Genomic DNA, 20,328 nt, shown 5'->3' with positions numbered 1-20,328 from the left:
CAGCGTGAAGGTGAATGGGAGGAGAACGGCTTATTTTCGTCAGAGCCGAGGAGTCAGACAGGGCTGCAACCTCAGTCCAACCCTCTTTAACATATATATTAATGAGCTGGCGGCAGCTCTGGAGTCCTCCCCTGCACCCGGTCTCACCCTCCATGACACAGAGGTGAAATTTCTCCTTTATGCAGATGATATTCTGCTACCATCACCAACTGAGAAAGGTCTCCAAGATGACCTGAAAATTCTGGGAGAAGTTCAGTATTACGTGGGCACTGCCCATCAATCCAAAGAAAACCAACAGCATGGTGTTCCAGAAAAGAAACCGGAAAGCAGACGGGCGTCCTCCCTTCCTGCTAAACAACTGTCCACTTTCAGAAACCAACAGCTACAACTACCTGGGCCTAGAAATCAGCCAATCAGGGAGTTTTAAGAAAGCCATGGAAACACTGAAAGCCAGGGCGAGAAAAAACTATGCCATCAGAATGAGTCTGTATCATCTTAAGGCACCAGTGACCGTCTGGCTTAAAATCCTACAATCATTGCCCCAATCCTCCTGTATGGCAGCGAAGTCTGGGGCCCAGACACATACCCATACTGGGCAAAGTGGGACTCTGGGCCAAAAGAACTATTCCACCTAGAAGCAGTCCCAGCTCTTACCTTCACAAAGCCTTGCTACACCAAGAAGCCCCAGAACAACAAAGCCCTCCACAACAAGTCACCCAAACCCAGCCTGCCCAAGCCACCAACCAGTACAGCCTGGTAAAGGGTGAAATCCAGAGGACGATACACAAGGGCAAAGAAGAGTATATCAGTGTCTGGAGGGATTACATAAGAACATCACTAGGGAGACCGATGGCCGCATAGTCGAGACGGCTCGGGATATATTAAACTGCATGTACACCTTTTATGCGGATCTATACAAATCAGCGGTAAATTACACCGAGCAGGATTTGGAGGCGTACCTCAATGAAATCACCTACCCCCAACTCAGCGACCTAGATAAGGGTATCATGGAAGAGGACATCACCTTGGAGGAAGTAGAGAGGGCCATCACGGATCTCCCCGCTGGGAAAGCCCCGGGTCCTGATGGCATCCCGGTGGAGGTGTACGCAAAGTATAGGGAGATACTAGCGCCACAACTTGTAAAGCTGTATGGGGCGGTGCACTCCGGCGGATCATTGCCAGTATCATTATATGATGCCTCTATAGTCTTGATACTGAAGCCTGGCAAGGATCCGCTGGACTGTGGATCTTACCGTCCAATTTCATTGCTGAACTTGGATTATAAAATCCTGACTAGAGTGCTAGCCAATAGGCTTAACAAGGCAATAACCACAGTGATCCACTCTGATCAATCAGGATTCATGCCGGGCAGATCCACATCAGATAATATTAGAAGAACCCAAGTAGTCGCGCAGATAGGTTCGGCAGGGAAAGAAAGGTGGGCCCTGGCCTCTCTAGACACTGCCAAAGCTTTTGATTCCCTGGAATGGCCCTTTCTGATAGATGTGCTGAGAAGCTTCGGTTTTGGTCCCAATTTCATAAAATGGATTAAAATACTTTATAATAACCCATCTGCACGTATCCAGCTCAATGGCTCCTATTCAAAGGAGATCTCCTTACGCAGAGGCACTAGGCAGGGTTGCCCGCTCTCACCCCTGTTGTTTGCAATCGCGATTGAACATCTGGCAATTAGAATCAGGCAGGATTCAGTGTATGCAGGAATTTCAATGGGTTGCAGGGAGGAGAGAATAGGCTTGTATGCGGATGATCTGATACTTTTTATGTCTAGTCCAGAGATGTCCCTACCAAGGGCAATTGAAGTAATAGCCTTGTTTGGGCGCTATTCTGGACTACATATAAACTGGGGTAAGTCAGCCATCATGCCTTTGTGGGACCATGACTGGGGGACTCACCACCATAACCTGCCAGTAGTGGATAGATTCAAATACCTTGGGATGATGATCACTAGGGCTCCACAGCTTGCCTACGACTTGAATGTTGAGCCTCTGGAAGCTCTTTTTAAAGATAAAATGAAAGCATGGGAGGCCCTTCCATTGTCCGTTATGGGCAGACTGAACCTAGTGAAAATGGTTCTGTTACCTAAAGGCTTATATGTATTGTCTCATGCATGCACACCGATCCCTCGGAGCTTCTTTAAACGCATACACTCCTTGGTTGCTGCTTTTGTATGGGGGAAAGCCAGAAGAAAGCTTTCGCTCCAGGTCCTCCAGAGGTCGAAGCTGCAGGGCGGGGCAGCACTGCCTGATTTTTTCCTCTACTTCATTGCTAGTCAGCTGAGATTCCTGAGGAGCTGGGTTACCGAGACCATAAGACCCAACTCGGAATACTATTTGCATGAATATCTGCAGGTTTCGACTTTGTGGCCGGTGTTAGAAGGAATGGGACGCTTACAGAAAGCTACCCTTCCGCTGCATAAACTAGCCCACCAGATATGGCAGGCCTCCAAGCTGAATGCTTATAAAGATTTACCTTGTAATATTCCTATTTGGGATAACTGCATGTTTCCACACCTGTTGATGTTAGAGGGTGCAGGGGAGTGGAGGAGATATGGGATTCAAACGCTAGGGGACTTATATGAGGATAGCAAGCTTTTAGATTTCGCGCAAATCCAGGACAGGTTCCAAGTGCCAAGTACCCTATCATTCAGGCATCTCCAACTGCGACATGCCCTTCAATCTCAATTTAGAGACAGTGGCAGAAGCATATCTAAATACCCCACCATTGGCATACTCAGATCTCAGGGTCCCAAGGGGATAGTCTCGGCCCTTTATACCCACCTACTGGATCGCCGCTTGCTGATGTCCCCGCTGACCGTAGAGGGCAAATGGAAGGGGTTCATACCCTCTTTGTCTGAGGAAGAATGGGAAGAGGCCCTACTAGCACCAACTAGAGTATCCCCCTCCATTAACAACAGGATGACGCAGCTCTTTATTTTGCACTATAGCTATTTAACTCCCACCAGGCTTCATAAGATGGGCAGAATGGATAATACCAGATGTCATAGGTGTGGGGTGGAGGGTGCAGATTTCTGGCACCTGATATGGGACTGCTCATACATCCGGCGGTTTTGGTTGTCTGTACTGGAGATCCTCGGACCCCTGGTACATGCACCATTACAGCTGTGCCCTAAAATGTGTATTTTGGGAGTAGTTGATGAGGAATCTTGGACACACTATCATAAAATCTTCCTTGAAAGAACACTGTTCATGGCTAGAAAGGCAATCGCCATGTGCTGGATGGGGGACAAGCTGCCATCCCGGGGTCTATGGCTGTCTCTGGTTAACGCTACGGTATCAATGGAAAGCATAGTATATAAACACAGGGGTTGCCCGCAAAAGTTTGACAGAGTGTGGGGGGCTTGGTGCGACTCTTCACTTACTGCGCATGACGAGTGTCAGCACCAGGAGTCTGATGGCTCTGGGTAGTTCATCCGTGAGCATGTATGAAAGCTTGTGAGTCCGGATGACTGACCTCCTGAGACAAGTGGTTGTTATCCATTTCTAATATGCACCCATACGTTCATATCCCCTGACTGTTTCTGAACATGTTATCATTGACATAGACATCCGATATTCACAGATGCTTAAAATGTATGTAAGATTCTTCATACGATGCTTCTGCTTTTATGTATGGCCCATGTGTGGGTCTTGATAACTTCTGGTTGTACATGCGCCATGCTTGTAAATTTTTTACCATGCAATAAAACGAGTTTAAAAAAAAACATAAGAACATCACAGAAGCTGACAGTATACCAGAGCCTGCAGAGGGAGTACAAACTGGCCCCATATCTTGAGAAACTCCCCAATCCGTGAGACCGACAGATCCTGAGCCAGTACACACTGAGCTCCCACAGCCTGCTCGTCGAATCCGGGCGTCACCGACAAAAGTACATGCCCAGGGAGAGCAGACTGTGCCAGCAGTGCGACCAGGAGGCCGTGGAGGATGAGGCTCACTTGCTGCTGCGGTGCCCTAAATACTCAGCAGTGAGGGAGACTCACTTCAGGAGACTGGCTGATCTCTGCCCAGACATCACCTCTATGGAGGAGGAAGAGAAGACTCTCCATACTGCTGGGGGGGAAGAGGAGAACACAGCAGCCATAGCAGCACAATATATTACTGCCTGCCATAGACTGCGAGGAGCCTTAAATACCATGGACTCCTATATCCCCACCCTGGATGTGTCCCCAACCCTACACAATTATTTCCCACTTGCTTTGGCAATTTAGTCCGATAGATAGATAGATAGATAGATAGATAGATAGATAGATAGATAGATAGATAGATAGATAGATAGATAGATAGATAGATAGATAGATAGATAGATAGATAGATAGATAGATAGATAGATAGATAGATAGATAGATAGATAGATAGATATTAACATAAGTTTGTGTAGCTGGGAATTTGTTTTTGGACATAAGTCTTTCAAGGTGCTTCTTTTTGTTGTTTCTGTCACAAGAGATCGTTATTGATGGGGTTTACACTGTAGGAGCATCAAAAGCACTGGCTTAAGATCTATCTTAGAAGCAGTTTTATTTTTCTACATTTAGATCTTAAAAGATAATTACCCTTCGGAACAAGTTTTCACTCTTGTGATGTTCATTCAGGCAGATGGGGGAGGGGGGATTTTAAGCATGCCCTCCTCCCAGCACATTTATAGCTAAAGAAAACAAAATCTTTCCAGAAACTTCAGACCAGAAAATGGCAACAAATCTCCATCGTCAAGTTATCGTTAAACACAGGAAGCCATAATGAGTGTCCCTTCAAAGAAGAAATCCAAGCATGACTTACAAGGGACTTCTGTGGAATACAGGATATTTTCCTCAATGCTTCTTTTCAGTATCTTACATCAAAGGTAATACTTTCCTCCAACTTCCTGTTTGAGCTAGGACACCCCATACATTGTGATTTTTATATTATAACCCACTGTAAGGCCTCATGCACACAGCCGTTGTTTTGGTCCGCATCCGAGCGGATCCGATGCGGACCCATTCACTTCAATGGGGCCGCAAAAGATGCGGACAGCACTCCGTGTGCCGTCCGCATCCGTTGCTCCGTTCCGTGGCCCCGCTAAATAAATATAACATGTCCTATTCTTCTCCGCGCTTTGCGGACAAGAATAGGCATTTAAATTGCGGAACACGCACAGATGCCATCCGTGTTTTGCGGATCCGCGATTTGTGGACCGCAAAACACATCACGGTCGTGTGTATGAGGCCTAAGGGATATAGCCATAAGTATCAAGGGCCAATGTTAATGCATAATGACACTTTAAAGGAATTCTCTAGGGCTTTACCCAAAATCTACGTTTCAGCTAACCCATAAAAGAAACCGCGTTTCAGCAGTACTTACCTATCCATCGTAACACCGATTCCACGTCCTCCGCTGTGATCACATGACTGCCCAACTGGCTGTGGACTCTTACGGTGAGGTCCCAACTGGGCGTGCTCCTGGTTTTTTCCTGCTCAGCTGCATGTACTTTATGCAGCTGAAAAGGAAGACCTAGAAGAACATCTGGTCAGGATCTCAGCAGAAGAGCATGCAGTCAGCTGGGCAGTCGCGGAATCGGAGGAGCGACAGACAGGCAAGCACTGCTGAAATTCAGTTCCTTCCACAGGTTAGCTGAAACAAAGCATTTAGGTAGAGCCCTGGAGAACTCCTTTACTAATACACAGTCATTCTGCATTCACTGCTTTCTATCGTAGTTCCCTCCAAATCAGAATAGCTGCCCCCCAGTGCCATCAGCTCCCCCCCATGCCATCAGCCCAGCTAAGCCCGATACAGGTCTTTCTTTCTACACACAAATGGTAATCTAGCCAAGCTGGGTGGGGAGACGCCAGGGAGGAGCACCCACATGGCTCTTCTCCCCATTCTTGACTCCTTTTCAAACACTGGGTACTAGGTCAAATGTAATACTCCTATAGATGGAGTAAGCTTTTACAGGCCGTCTAGACCTGCACCAGATGCATCTCAGGTCAGGGGCTCAGGCCGGAGGAGAAATCTGGTGCAGGGACAGGCACTTTTCTCTGACTCTATACCAACTATTGGTTTTTATACCAGAATTGCTCTAAAATTCTGGTGCAAAACAGCATCTTATGCACCACCCCCTCCCCACAAAGCCTGGAACCTTGTTGGGTATGTGTAGAAAAATGATGCGTCAAATTGTGCCACTTTTTTTTTGTCAGATGTTTGGTGCAGACCCAATAGTAAATCTGGGCCAATGTTTTTAATGTTTTTCATAGTAAAACATAGCTGTCCGTTAGAGAGGAGCCTGTGGGATTTGATTTTATGCTGTCTGTAGTTCCAGCATGAATCTCCCTAAAGCTTCTCTTTAAAGGGGTCATCCCAGTTACTACTTTTTTGAAGACCGTAAAACTATTAAAATAATAAAGAAAAACCTTATACACACAGTCTGCAGCACCAATGCTTCCTCCTTCCTGTCAGCAGTGAAGTGCATGTACATATAACAGCATTTCACCACTGCAGCCATTCACCGTTCAGACCCTTCTCAAGCCGCGTATCTTTCAGGCCGGCAACTGGCTGCAGCAGTCATGTGCTGTAAATGGGTACTTCATCTCATGGCTGCTGCAGCCACGAGCATCAGAGTAGCGCTGCTGGAAAGTGTGGGGCTCAGGAAGGCAGTGCAATCTGCAGGCAGCATGTTATAGAGCAGGAGGAGCTGAGCAGATGGATACCGTATATAGGTTTTGTGGGAAAAGATTCAGTAAAATTCGTAATTTATACATGTCTATCTCTGCTTTGTCTGATTTCATTGTTCGGGGGGGGGGGGGGGAATCACAACTGTCCAACTAAACCAAAAATGATTACTTCTTCTCCAGGTCTAGAATAACAAGAACATCCAGTATGCTCTACACCCGGTACTGGGCTCTGCTGGTAAGAAAGGGTTATCCAGCAATGGCTTCCTGACCAAATGTCCTCTTCAGGAGAGATTTTAAAAAAGAAAAAAAAATTTGTATCATTCCATTTTCACCATTATTGATTTCCCCAAGTTGCAATCCATTTACACATTCACCACCTAAAGCATCCAAAAGCATGGTGAAAGTGACGTGACCTCAGCTTGACCATGTACTCATATATTATACATAGAACACGTACTGGACACTTCTACAGACCAGTGCACACATTGCAGGCGGTCCACAGTCTAGCCTGCAGGATCATTTTAACTAACGGGTAATAACACAGATTTCTTCTTTTTTTAAGGCTGATAAATCTATATGGAGAGAGCGATGGAGAGAGATTGTGAGCGCAGGATAAGCTTATTTAGTGCAGCACTATAAAACGAGTCAGCAGACAACATGATGAGATGAAATCTACAAAGAGTCAAGCTGCCTTTGGCGTACGATATTAGCATATATTTCATTTAAAGGGCATCTGTCTGCAGATTTGTACCTATGACACTGGCTGACCTGTTACATGTCCGCTTGGCAGCTGAAGGCATGTGTTGGTCCCATGTTCATATGTGGCCGCATTGCTGAGAAAAATGATGATGTTTTAATATATGCAAATGAGCCTCTAGGAGCAACGGGGGCGTTGTCATTACACCTAGAGGCTCTGCTCTCTCTGGAACTGCCGCACCCTCTGTACCTGGATTGACAGGGACAGGCAGGGGAAATGTGATCACCCCTGGCCCTGACTTCTCCTGAAGTCAAAGTGCAGAGGATGCAGCAGTTGCAGAGAGAGCAGAGCCTCTAGGTGTAATGACAATGCCCCCGTTGCTCCTAGAGGCTCATTTGCATATATTAAAAACATCATTTTTCTCAGCAATGCGGGCACATATGAAGACAGGACCAACACAGATGCCTTCAGCTGCCAAGAGCACATGTAACAGGTCAGCCAGTATCATAGGTACAAATCTGCTGACAGATGCCCTCTAAAAGCAGTCATGAGCAAACGATGACTGAGCAGATTGAACATAATGACAGGCCCTCTAATCGAGTGGATAAAACATGACTAAGCCCACTACGGTTAATATTTAGCGGAAGAGGTTTTTATGGGGAAGAGAGAAGCTGTAACAGGCGGTGTACTTGCAGATCTGGTATTGTAGTGGTCCCACAGACAAATAAAAGCCTGCGATAGGCACAGACATGCTACAACGTGCATTTACAGTATGCGAAAGAGGAATGTCAAACAAAGAATTCTTTGTGATGACTTCTACACAGACAGGAACACATGCAGCTTTCTCTCTGCGATTTCTAGGATGCCTGTATGGGAATGTCTCTTCTTTAACACAGGGCTGATTGTAAAGCTCAGAGGTCAGTAACTCCATATTCCTCATCTCTTCTCCTAAAAGCCTTCCCTAGACACAATCAGCACATCTGGTTCACTGCACAAAGTGCTCCTTCAGCAACACATTCTCCGGGCCTCCTGAACAAAGCAATGGCGCTTCATAACCCATCTCATCGTGTGTCCAACCCAAAAATCATCACCGGGATTCAGGGGGCAAGGACACGACACAAAGCCTTAAGAACATCTTCTCCAATTATGTACCGAAAGAGCTGACTGGCTCTCTTTACAGGATCAACCCTATTAAGACAGGTATGCTGCCTGATTAAATGTTACCTGTCTTGTAAGAATTTGCAACGGCATTCCCAATTAAAAAAAGAAAAAGCTCTTTATGCAAAATTAGGGCTTCAGTGCACGTAGCCTGGCCAATTGGTGCACCCCAGTTACATAAATAATGAAAAACTTTTCTTGGGAACGACACAACCAATTTTCACAAGACGGGTAACATTTTAATCTGCAGGATTAACCCAGACAGGAACTAGGCTTTATTTAATAGGGGTGAAGCTGCCGACAGGTGCTTTTTAACTATAAAAAAAAAAATTCAATACCAAGAACTTTGGTAGAATTGGGAAACAGAATGTTGAACCACGAAAATGAAATCATCATTTTGAAAAAAAAAATATATGGTAAAGCGCTGCGGAATATGTTGGTGCTATATAAATAAAGATAGTTATTATTATGGTAAATGCTTGTCTTTGAGCATACATTTGTGGGACTGGGCTGCTTGTTAAAGGGTTTCTGTCACCCCATTAAACAGTTTTTTTTTTTTTTTCTTTACTAATAATCCCTATAGTGCGATCTCATGATACATAAGCAAATTAATCATTTTGGTTCAGTAGAATTTGCTAAAAATCGATTTTTAAAATATGCTAATTACCTTGCTACCAGCAAGTAGGGCGGCTACTTGCTGGTAGCAGCCGCATCCTCCGATGGTAATGACGCCCCCTCGGCATGCTGATTGACAGGGCCAGGGAAGGGAATCGTTCTCTGCTGGCGCTGTTAGAATTTGAAATCTCGCGCCTGCGCCGTACCTGTCTTCAATCAGCGCAGGCGCACTGAGAGGCGGCCGCTCGCTCGACCGCTCCATCCTCAATGCGCCTGCGTCGATGACGTCATCAAGTACACCCGGAAGAGATTTATTATTAATAATCGTTGGTGGTATAGTGTTAATAACTGTCATTTTTATAAAATTATTTATTCCCATTTCGTTGGTGGTTTTTGTGGCAGCATGCTTATTATGTACATACTTACCTGATTCGAGCATCCAGCGACGTCACCAGACTCTCCGCCTCCTTCCAGCGATGCCGGCGTCTTCTCTTCCGGGTGTACTTGATGACGTCATCGACGCAGGCGCATTGAGGATGGAGCGGTCGAGCGAGTGGTCGCCTCTCAGTGCGCCTGCGCCGATTGAAGACAGGTACGGCGCAGGCGCGAGATTTCAAATTCTAACAGCGCCAGCAGAGAACGATTCCCTTCCCTGGCCCTGTCAATCAGCATGCCGAGGGGGCGTCATTACCATCGGAGGATGCGGCGGCTACCAGCAAGTAGCCGCCCTACTTGCTGGTAGCAAGGTAATTAGCATATTTTAAAAATCGATTTTTAGCAAATTCTACTGAACCAAAATGATTAATTTGCTTATGTATCATGAGATCGCACTATAGGGATTATTAGTAAAGAAAAAAAAACAAAACGGTTTAATGGGGTGACAGAAACCCTTTAAAGCTTCATACTGTTGTGTTATGACGGGTGGTGGTTTAGGCCATGCTGACTCTAGCGGTCCTTAATAGGACAAGAAAAGCTAGACTTACAGTATGAAAAAATGAATGGCAGTCCATCATTACTTTTAGAAATAGTGGAAAACTGCATCAACTTCACGTAGCAAAAACCTGAAGGAAGGTTGTATGATGAAACGCCTCTCAAGAGGATCCCAAAGGAAAAGCAGACCAAGAAAGGCATGTGCTGTGTGGGGGTTTATCGATGTGAACAGCCGCAGACATCACCAGGCTGCTGACATTCTACGTTTTCTTGGCTTGTAAAAAAATAATAATAATTTGAAACTCATAATTTTTTGTTTCTTTACAAATTATTATTATTATTTTTTTTTTTTTGGTCTGGCGCTTTCTTTAATTACTTTTCTTTTTCCTATAGGAGTCCATGAGAAAATGCCTGAAAATCGCCACACCCAAAGCATGCTGCCATTTCAAAAACCTCCAAGTGACCAAAAAACCCCAGAAGACTATCTAAAAATGGCACTACAAAAACAGCAGTGTTGGATCATTTTAGAATTTCTTATTGGCCACAGCATTTTATGCTCAAAAAAAGTCAGTATTTTTGCATAAAAAATATATAGCGTTAAACCACCCTAAAAAGGACCTTACATTAGAGGAGGAATAAATGCTTCACTGAATTCCTGCAGAAGACCGCTTCTCTACAGCAAAGGTTATGTGACCTAGGCCTTCACACTCAGTTCACACCTGAGCGTTTTACAGCGCGTTCCTACGCGCTGTAAAACGCACAAGGAGAAACCAATGCTTCCCTATGGGAATGGTTCTCACCTGGGCGTTTTACAGCGCGTACGATCGCGCTGTAAAACGCCTGACGCTCAAACAAGTACTTGAGCGCTTTTTTGGGCGTTTGTCGCGCGTTCCCGTACATAGACTTTAGGGAACGCGCGACACTGTGTGTTCGCTTGTCTCTGTATGCGCGCTTGTAAACGCCTGTACAATCGCGCGTACAGAGCGCTCCTTTCAGAACGCTCAGGTGTGAACCCGCGGTCAAGGTAAGGTAGGAGAAACGCCACATCTGACAAGTCCACATTTTACATATTTAATTTTAATAAACTAGATGTTAGATGTATGATTCCAGGCATAAGATGGGGGCACAGTAATTGGCTACAGCGTGGCGCGTGACCATGCTGCGCCAGATGTCAACACTGCAAGAACCAGAACATGGGACACAGCGGCGGGGAGCAGGTAAATATGAATCTTCTGTTCATGAAGGCATTAGTGAAAAAGCTATTATTCCTGGAAAACCCCTTTAAAGGGGTTATCAAGGACTTCAAAACTGATGGCTTATCCTTAGGATAGGCCTTCAATAGCAGAATGGAGGAGTCCAGTTCTTGGTAGCCCCCACCAGATTTAAGGGACAGCAGTAGCAGTCATTGTTGACCAGGCACAGCGCTGTACTATTAGTAGTGGTAATACTAGTAATAGCGGCTACAAAAAGTACAGCGCTGCATCTAGTAAACAAAGAAGGGGCGCAGCATCCTCTATGGTGCCACATTCCCTTCGTTCAGCTGATGGGTGGAAGTGAGAAGAGTCGGTACCTCACCAATCAGGTATTGCTAGGGCATCAATTTTGTCACCCCAGAACACCTTGTTAACACAGAATATGTATCTCATTTGGGGATTCAGGAGGACAATGACCCAAAACAAACCTCTCCTACCACAGTGCAAGAGCTCTATGACAAAGGAAGAGGATGAAAGAGCATTGCACCTGATGACCTGGGCTCCACAGTCACCTGAACTAAACCCGATAGAAATGACAGGCCATGAGGTGGTCCAGACTCCAGAGGGTACACAAAAAGCAGTTAAGTTGGAACCTCTTCAAGACTGTTGGAAATGTACACCAGATGCTCCTTCATGAAGCTGGATTAGAGGATAAAAGAGTAAGCAAAGTGATTATCAAGGCATAGGGCGGCTGCTTTGAACAATCTAAAATAGAAGGCACTGGATTTTCCTGTTTTTGGTCATCGCATAATACCACTGTGCACCCGCATAGTTTTGATGACAGCGATTCTAAAATGTAATAACGTAACAATAAAGTAGTTGTGTACAACTATATGACCGACTGCTTACTCCACACAATGTACCATGCAATAGAGCTGGGCATTAATATATCTAGAAGAGGCTACAGGAGATATGGAGCTTATACGTCTACATCTATGTGACCCATCCAGAACGAAACCCTCATCTTCTGTTAGATTGTGTGAAGGCTGAACACATGATGACCTCCTGAGGTTATTATGCCATAATTTGCCTCCACATATTAAAGCATCTGAATATCTAAAGCCCAAACTAGGCATTTGTTGTTGGATGAGGTCACCAGAAAAGCCACAAAATATGATCCAGACATTAGTGTATTCATCATTTCTTTGGAGGAGAAGGCTTGCCACTAGAGCAGAGGACTTCTACCACTGAATATTGTCCAGTAACCACATTCAGGTCTTACATGGCAGACATTTGAGTGATCCTGGAAACCAGATTAAATCCATTGGTTTTCTCCATAAAATTCTCAGAAAATGCTTGTTCACACTGGCCAATTATCGTCACATTTCCCACGTGTCTGTTGACTTTCCAAGCAATCATAATGATAACTTCCCAGGTTAAGTTCAGAGTATGATCAATAAACCAAAATGATCATGACACCATAAAAATTAATTGAAAATATTGGCAATATATGTGAAGTTCCAACATCTGCAATAGCTATTGCTGTTTAGAGCAGCTCAGCTAATTTGGGATCACCCGTAGAAGTTAAAGGGCTTCTGTCACCCCCTCATTAGCGGACATTAGCTATTTGCTAATGTCAGCTGAGTGCAATCATACATGTCCTACCTTTGTCTGTGGCTTATTTCTTGTAAAAATCATACTTTTATCATATGCACATTTCTTCACTACCAGCAAGTTGGGCGTGTACTTGCTGGTAGCCGCCGCATCTGCCGCTTCTAGACACGCCCCATCTCCTCTTGATAGACAGGGCCAGCGAGCACTCTCCTCCTCCCGTTGGCCAGCTCCTTCCTCAGTGCGCCTGCGCCGATTACGTCACAATACACCCGAAAGAGAAGACTGACTATTATCGCTGATGCCGGCAGTCTTCTCTTCCAGGTGTAGTGTGACGTAATCGGCGCAGGCGCACTGAGGAAGGAGCTGGTAAGCGTGCGTCCTTCACTAAGTACGCCTGCGCCGATCGAGGAACGTTATGGCGCAGGCGCGGGAATTCAGCAGCAGACGCCATGGTCAAACAAAGTAATTGAGTGCACGTGCTCAGCGTCATATCCAGAGGTTGTCTTTTCTAAATAGACATATGAGTGCTACCAGCATTGCTAAAGAGGTTAAAGGGGAGGGGGGTCAGCCTGTCAGTGCTCAGACCATACGCCGCCCACTGCATCAAATTGTTCGGCATGTCGTCCCAGAAGGAAGCCTCTTCTAAAGATGATGCACAAGAAAGCCCGCAGACAGTTTGCTGAAGACAAGCAGACTAAGGCCACTTTCACACTAGCGGCAGGATGTACCCTTAGGGCAAGGATGGCCAACCTGAGGCTCTGCAGATGTTGCAAAACTACAACTCCCAGCATGCCCAGACTGCCAACAGCCATCAGCCTACAGCAGGGCATGGTGAGAGTTGTAGTTTTACAGCAGCTGGAGAGCCACAGGTTGGCCATGCCTGCCTTAGGGCATGGATTACTGGAAACAAGTCCTGTGGTCTGATGAGACCAAGATATTGGATGCAATAGTCACATGTCAATGCTGAGATGGACCAGGAGGTACAGAGATAACAGCGGGGGTAGGGGCAGCAGGGGGATAGCTAAGGTGAGCATTACTACTATAATTTAGTAAAATCCTTCTATGCAGTTTTTTTTTGTTTTTTTTATTAACTTACTAAAACACCCCGTTTAAGTCACTGAAGTTTGTAGTTAAACATGTTAAAGGGATAGTCTAGTTTCAGGAAAAAAAAAAATCAGACAAACCTTGGGATCTGCCTGTGGTAACGAACTGGGAAGCAGTTACTTGACATCCTGTGTCACCACTCTTCCCCTGGCGAGGCTCCATCAACCTTGCTGCAGTGTTGACATCATAACATGTGACCAGTGCACCCAATGAAGCTAGTGATTGGCTGCAGCAGTCATGTGTTGATGTGACATCACCAGCAAAGTCGGGTAAATGCAATCAAGCCAGGAGAACTGGAGCAGCCCCTCGGGATCTGTCACGTTACTACGTACTAGCTGCAGGTGGATATCAACAATTGTCTCAATTCCTCCTGAAAGTGGACAACCCCTTTAAGGCTATGCGTGTGTACCAATAGTATAGTGATCACTTTCTTCCTCAGCAAAAAATACAAACCACAAATCTTGAAATTGAAACCGTATTAAAAATATTCTGGATATTGTCAAACAACGTAAGGCTTAGCCTGTCAAATTCTTCAGCTACATGAAGACCTGAGGAGCAGCACTAAGAAGCGAAGCTCCCATTGATAAATATTTGGACTGTACTTCAAAGCCTACGAAACGCCACCAGTCCGTTTCATCGCTCTCAGCAGGAGAAAGAAAACCAGGTCACATATCCTCTGGAGGCTCCAGCTAGGAGGCAGCTGCTACCACATGAAAACGCAGACGCAGTTGAAGGCTACTTGGGAGTCCTTCCTTGTTGCTGTCCTGCCGTAGCTTCTGATCGTGTAAGGACATGAACAGAGAAAGAAGAAAACATTAACCGTGCGCCCAGACGACACACACGACTCGCAGGTCTGCTTACTTCCTCTTGGAAACAAAAGCCGAGCTTTGTGTACTCTATGCATTTAACTGCAGAGATGTCAACAGCTGCGTTTGAAGGCGCCCGTGGAACAGAGGGCAATTCTCCGCGCTGACATCTTCTGCAATGATGTCAATGTCACTGAAACAACCAAGTCAATCTAGGGGACAGACTGCAGCTGGTCCCCAGAGCTGTCCCAACAATGTTTCCACTGTTAAAAGGACCAGTCTATAAGCATTTGTGAATAGGGAAAACGCGTTCTGCTCACTGATCTTATACAGCATGTTCATAGAAACGACTTGATCACCAAGCTTTGCGGTGATGCACATTGGCCTAGAGTTACTAACGAGTCTACAATCTCGGCAAAAAGTGGCACAAATTGGCGTCATTTGGTGCAACTAGGGTTTCTACACTTTTTTCAGACTTGCACAAAAATGGGGCTGAGCTTCACTGGAAAGGGTCTGGCCCAATAGTGGCGCCTTTTTTGTGCCAACCAGATTTATTATCCAGCCTGAGCCCTGGTGATGAATCTGGGGCAGGTCTAGACAGCTTGTGTAAGCTTATGCCATCTTCACTGGGATTTTGGGAAAGAGGAGTAAAGGGGGACCAGGAAGAAGAAACCAGTTGGGACTCAGGAACATTCGGAATGGGAGTGGTTGGGAATCAGAGAGTAGTATTAATTACCTTATTGTGTAAGTCATTCTAATCTTTTTTTTTTTTCTTTTTTAAGACGTTTACTGGCCAGTGACCCGGTTGCTACAGACATACTGGTGGTGCCAAAATATCACATTTCATAAGTCAAGATATGGCGCTACCTAAAGGGATTGTCTATGATTAGAAATACATGGCTTCTGTACCCTTTCTCAACCCCTTTCGAGAATTTGCTGCAGTTTCTGTTGCAGATTTCCCCCTATGGATCACACAGGGTGGAATCTATGGTAGAGACCCAAAGAACAAACTGGAATGCTGTGGATTTATAACCTGTACCGCAATTGACAATGGATCCACTAGGAACTGCTGACTTCATAAAACCAGACACAGCCTCTCAGTCCTGAGGAAGCACCGTTTGGTCCTGCAGGGAGAGTGGCCTCCATCATGGTAGAAGGCATGGTCAGGACAAGGCTGCTTACTTCTAAACGTCTGGCCTCCTCACTGGAGCTACATGTTCATGTCACAGGATACAGAAAACTAGCAATATATTAAATGGGTTGCCCAATTTAGAAAAACCAACCATTTTCGTATATATCGTATTGGGGATTTCTGAGCTAATACAGAGGGTTCTCTGGCATCCTTTCTGGGCCACAGTGAAGAGCAGTTCCAAAGAATGTCTCTCGCTATGGAGGACCTGTCCTCTCCTACATTACACAGACTATTGATTTGAATAGGCAAAGTGCACATCTTCATTTCCCCAGGGGTGGCGCTGCAGGGAATTGAATGCTTACCACTGGGGGTCCCGGCAGGGGGACATTTAGTGATCAGCTTATTGTCAAGGGACCCTTCTAACAAGTAGGGGTTACCAAAGAGAAGAATCCCTTAAAAAATGGAATATATGGCGTGAAAGAAATCTCCTACAACCCTGGTGCACACATTAAACAGTTAAATGGCAGCCTTCAACTTATTTAAACTGCGATTAAATGTTTTTCTTTTAAAAGATATCTATTGTTACTGGCAGAAAAATCAGCTTCCTTCCAAACCAGATGATACGATTACACATTTCTATTTTACTTTCCTCAGGAATTCACGCCCCCCTGTTCGCATCCTGTTATTCACAGAGGGCTTCATCTTAACTCCAGCCACAGCGCTAGCAGTCATCCAAACCGTGCTCCGACGGAGACATTGTACTCCGTGTACCCCCCGTATACGCCAAACACACGTTACTGGATAATACAGAGCACCGGCCGATACTACTGACAATGCAAACTTCACTTTTTCAGAAACTCAAGAACGTGAGCATCCAGGATAGTCAAGCAAGCTGTGTGCAGACATTGTGCAGGGACTGATTTCAGCTCTGAAGCCTGTAAATTTGTAAATGCAGCTCTGAGCTATTGTAAAGCCTGGAAATTAAAGGGGTTTCCTCAATTAACAACATTTATCACCTATCCATAGGATAGGACTATGACTGCTGGGGGTAAGACCGCTGGGACCACCACTCATCAGGAGAATGGGTGTATGACTAGAGCAGTAATGCACATGCGTGACCCCAGCTTCACTCACTTCTATTGAGCGACTGAGAACAGCACTCAGCTATTTTAAGTCCCATAGAAATGAATGGAGCGGCAGCGCACATGCGCAACCGGCCAGCCCATTCATTTTGGGGGGTTCTATGGCGTACAGGGCCCCCTGTTGTGGTAGGACCCCCACCAACCCAACAGTTCTCCCCTATTCTGTGAATAGAAGATAAATTAATCTAACATAATGTACCTTATACGTGCTTCATAAAAGTGAATGGTCATTGGAGTGGGAGGCAGACCAGAAGATTCAGACGGCGTGTGAGGTGGACTGCAGTATATTAATACGGACTCTCCAGAAATACAGCTGCAACTTGTTTTCAGTATTACATATTTTTCAATGCTGCCATGAGTTTGATTTACATTGCAAAAAATCTAAGCCAAACGCCCCCAAATTTGCATTGAAAATAAACCTTCATGGGGCCGATCCACTGAAAGTAGACTGCAAGAGTGCATAATACATGAAGGGCCTGAAATCTGCTGTGGAGAAGGGGGATCAGCTTTTGGAGAGGTTTCACTGTACAGAGAAAACTCAGAATAGGCCTAGAGCAATGTAAGGAAAACGTCAAGATCTTATGCTTACAATGCATGTGATGTACGGTAATGACTTCCGTTTCCTTCAAGGAAGCTTCCTATTACAAGGGGTTGTCCCATCCGGACCAGCTCTTTCATTAATACATATGGACATAATGGAGGAGGTGGAGACCCACCGCAGAGGGCAGCTCCTGCTCCGATGACCTATATGCAGGTATGTTTTTTATGCCCAGACAGCCAATAGTATAGGAGCCTGTGTAATACCACATCTTCCCTCCAGCAGTTGCACAGAGGTTACAGAAGATGAACCAGCAGCAAAGGACGGATCTCTGCAGCAGGTTCATCCCGATAGGACACGTTACACAAGCATACTTGCTTTTATTATAAAATACACATTTGTATATGTAAGCTTCATTGGGCACTCCATGTCGCTCTGTGCTTTTGACCTGCGCATGCCAGGGTTACCCACTTCGCACAAAATAGCGTTAGCTACCAAACCAAAATAAGACATCAGCCACGTGCAAAAATGGCGTCAGTACATTTCAGAGAACACCGACCTTTGAAGCTGCTCATTATCTAGGACAAGGATCAGCAACCTTCGGCACTCCAGCTGCTTTGAAACTACAACTCCCAGCATGCAAACATGATCAGCTGTTCTTCTAGAAGTGAAATGAAGCCTTCTGGGAATTGTAGTTTCTTAACAGCTGGAAAGAGGGAGGTTGCCGATCCCTGATCTAGGACCACCAATAAAAGGGGTTGGCCACAATCTATTACTAGCTGCACATATGCTGGGAGCAGCACAACCATGCAGCTAATAGTATGCATTATTAAGCCGTCACCGCAGACATCAGATGGTTTAATATGCCTAATTTATGTTTACCTGCAGGGTCGCTGAAAGGGGTTGTGCCATAAAATATATTCTACATTTTTACAACCAGCACATGGATCTGAATACTTTTGTAACTGCATGTAATTAAAAATTCAGTGTAGCCACTGAGCTATATCTGTATAGCGCCACCTGCTGTTTGTTCTTTTCATTAAACCTTGTCCACCGCACTGAGGTGTTCACATGAGCTCAGTGTACAACTGTTAGAAGCTGTGGCAGTTACAGGGAAGAACAGCAGAAAGGACACGTACCCCAAGCTGCCAGCCTGAAATAAATCTAACAGAGCAATTGGAGCAATGAAGAGGAGATAGTCAGGTCCATAAATATTGGGACATCAACACAATTCTAAAATTTTTGGCTCTATACACCACAACAATGGATTTTAAATGAAATGAACAAGATGTACTTTAACTGCAGACTGTCAGCTTTAATTTGAGGGTATTTACATCCAAATCAGGTGAACAGTGTAGGAATTACAACAGTTTGCATATGTGTCTCCCACTTGTTAAGGGACCAAAAGTAATGGGACAATTGGCTTCTCAGCTGTTCCATGGCCAGGTGTGTGTTATTCCCTCATTATCCCAATTACAATAATCAGATAAAAGGTCCAGAGTTCATTTCAAGTGTGCTATTTGCATTTGGAATCTGTTGCTGTCAACTCTCAAGATGAGATCCAAAGAGCTGTCACCATCAGTGAAGCAAGCCATCATTAGGCTGAAAAAACAAAACAAACCCATCAGAGAGATAGCAAAAACATTAGGCGTGGTCAACATTCTTAAAAAGAAGGAACGCACCGGTGAGCTCAGCAACAACAAAAGACCGGGAAGACCATGGAAAACAACTGTGGTGGATGGCCGAAGAATTCTCTCTCTGGTGAAGAAAACACCCTTCACAACAGTTGGCCAGATAAAGAACCATCTCCAGGAGGTAGGTGTATGTGTGTCAAAGTCAACAATCAAGAGAAGACTTCACCAGAGTGAATACAGAGGGTTCACCACAAGATGTAAACCATTGGTGAGCCTCAAAAACAGGAAGGCCTGTTGTGTTTTTTCAGCCTAATGATGGCTTGCTTCACTGATAGCGACAGCTCTTTGGATCTCATCTTGAGAGTTGACCGCAACAGATTCCAAATGCAAATAGCACACTTGAAATGAACTCTGGACCTTTTATCTGCTCATTGTAATTGGGATAATGAGGGAATAACACACACCTGGCCATGGGACAGCTGAGAAGCCAATTGTCCCATTACTTTTGGTCCCTTAACAAGTGGGAGACACATATGCAAACTGTTGTAATTCCTACACTGTTCACCCGATTTGGATGTAAATACCCTCAAATTATAGCTGACAGTCTGCAGTTAAAGCACATCTTGTTTGTTTCTTTTCAAATCCATTGTGGTGTGTATAGAGCTAAAAATGTCAGAATTGTGTCGATGTCCCAATATTTATGGACCTGACTGCATGTAAGGTACAGCAGGGCTGGTTCTAGCTTTGTTACTATATGATGTAATTTTTTACATCAATAATGGCATAACCCCTTTAACTAATTCCCAGCACTGCACACCACTGGTGGAAGGACCTGCCCAACAGCGGCCTCCATTCATTTACACTAGGGACAGCCAGAGAAACTAGCGCGTGCGTTGTCCTTCCCCGATGTATGTGGAGGCCGCTGATGGGCAGGATCATCCATCAGTGGCCATTTTGTGAGTGCAGCATCAGGAAGCTGGCTTCCAAGTAAACATAAATTAGGGATATTAAGTAATCAGACATTGGCCCTGATGATTTAATGACATCTATTACTAGCTGCATGTACGTGCCGCTCGTGATAGATA

The 20,328-nt window shown here is 45.1% G+C and overlaps 1 protein-coding gene across 2 annotated transcripts in view; it reads right to left on the bottom strand.

Annotated features, from left to right (window-relative positions):
* AHR (aryl hydrocarbon receptor) overlaps positions 1 to 20,328 on the bottom strand; it is a 131,788-nt gene that overhangs the window by 85,413 nt on the left and 26,047 nt on the right. The window lies entirely within an intron of this gene.

Source organism: Bufo bufo, chromosome 5 (genome assembly GCF_905171765.1).
Source record: "Bufo bufo chromosome 5, aBufBuf1.1, whole genome shotgun sequence".
NCBI lineage: Eukaryota > Metazoa > Chordata > Amphibia > Anura > Bufonidae > Bufo > Bufo bufo.
The sequence above is the reverse complement of the archived record's forward strand: the minus strand, read 5'-3'. Positions and strand labels throughout refer to the sequence as shown.